General features: G+C 39.6%; 1 protein-coding gene across 1 annotated transcript in view; it reads right to left on the bottom strand.

Annotated features, from left to right (window-relative positions):
• LOC118477574 overlaps window positions 1-2086 on the bottom strand; it is a gene marked incomplete in the record, with an annotated part of 5313 nt that overhangs the window by 1971 nt on the left and 1256 nt on the right.

The raw sequence follows: 2086 nt of genomic DNA, 5'->3' as shown, positions 1-2086 counted from the left end.
AGGCGCTTCTTTGAGCGTAATGGTGTATCTCACTCTGTGCACTCTTCGCAGCCAAGTTTTTTTTAATGTAGAGCGTCGCCATGACTACACGGTTATATGTAAGGACAATACATGTCTATGTCTACACGGTCCTTTGTAAGGACAATACATGTCTATGTCTACATGGTTCTATGCAACGACAATGCATGCGAGAACAAGTTGGGAGAAAAGTTTGGGACGGCAGACGGCGACAGAATTGTTCCAAATGAAAGTGAAAGGTTCCAAGATGCTTTGACCAAGTGGGTGACGACGCGGTGGTATATGGTGGTCGTCAATTTTTGGGCATTTGGAGTTATTTGTATTATCTTAAAGCTTGTACATTTATTTTGTTTTCGAAAAAAATGTACCCATTTATCTTAAATAGAAGTCGAGATATACTGGATTGAAGGAGGTGGGGGTCACCTGGTTTCAGAGGACAAATTAACGAGGAAATGGCCACAAACTTTTGGTGACTTAAAAGTCTTGAAAGTCTTTGGAAATCGTAAATTTACCCCCCCAAAATTGGGCTGCCTTTAATCAACGTTTTTCAGTAAAAGTAAAGATTTTTCAATGGACATATAAAGTGTTGAGCTAAAAAATATTTTTTAAAATAAATATTGCTAAACGGGAAGAATAATGCTGTTTTCTTCGATTTCATTATCACAACAAGCGCCTGATTTCACCACGATCTCTCACAAGTCAACCTAGTACCGAGGGCCTTCACTGGGAGCGTCCTTGAGTTTACACGTTCATCCAAAGCTCCCGCTTTATCTGGTTCCCTACGGACACATCTAGGTGGCTGTGACGTCACGAGAGACACATGCCAATAACGCATTCTAAGATTGTGGGGTCGAAATATTACTCTTACTCGATAGACCCGCTTTCAATGACCTGACTAATATAACCTTCACAAAAAACATCCTGTATAACGATAGTATGTGTCCAGAACGGAAAGATTAGTTCTATTTTTGTCAATTCATACCTATTCTTATAGTTTTGGGCAATATACATGTTTTTAAAAAACATTATTTCTATGACTAATGCATAATGACATAAATCCACATATTACCTCGGCACCCAAAGAAGGGACATGGAATTTTTCCTAGAAATGAATGAAAACAAGTCATGTTACAAAATGAACATTTAAATCTTCGTTCAAAACATACGTTTTCATTGTCATAATTCATACCTCTAGCAGGTTTAATGGTTTATCTGACGAATAAACGTCTCTAGGACACTTAAATAAACACAAAAGACTCGAACATCTAGCTCTCTCTGGTAAAATTGAAAACAAATTATGAGGCAGGGGCAGAGCCAGAGACAATTAAAATTTGGAAAGCCTAAATAGTTGGTTGTCGGGGAAAAACCTTGATAATAATATCATTTTTAGAGTATCCGAGCAAAGGAATGAATGGTGAACCATGATCGCCGATGTCTGTCGCAGACCCAACCCTTGATAACGAGGAGTAATACTCATCAGTTGTTCTTGCTTGACGGGTTCATCTAAGGGACACAACTCATCCTGTGGTAGAGTACATGGTGTATCTAAGGGACGTAATTCATCCAGTTATTGTAGTTTGCATGGTTTATCTAAGGGTTTCAACTTACTGAGTTGTTGTAGCTTGAAAGTCTTATCTAGCCTAAGGGGCACAATCCACCCTATTGTTGTAACTTGCATGGTTTATATAATCCAGTTGTTGTAGCTTGCGTGGTTTATCCAAGGGACACAACTCACCCAGACATGCCAGGAGACCCGGTTTGTTGACACTTTGATATACCTAAGGGGCATAACTCACCCAGTTGTTGTAGTTTGCGCATGGTTTATCTTAGGGAAACAACTCACAAAGCTGTTGTCGATTACCCTGTAGTAACTTGCATGGTTTATCTAAGGGTCTCAACTTATTGAGTTGTAGTAGCTTGAATGTCTTATCTAGCCTAAGGGACACAACCCACCCAATTGTTGCAGCTTGCATGGTTTATCTAACCCAGTTGTTGCAGCTTGCATGGTTTATCTAACCCAGTTGTTGCAGCTTGCATGGTTTATCTAACCCAGTTGTTGCAGCTTGCA

This window comes from Aplysia californica, unplaced genomic scaffold (assembly GCF_000002075.1).
Source record: "Aplysia californica isolate F4 #8 unplaced genomic scaffold, AplCal3.0 scaffold00001, whole genome shotgun sequence".
NCBI lineage: Eukaryota > Metazoa > Mollusca > Gastropoda > Aplysiida > Aplysiidae > Aplysia > Aplysia californica.
Note: the sequence above shows the minus strand (reverse complement) of the source record. Positions and strands in the feature narration are given on the sequence as shown.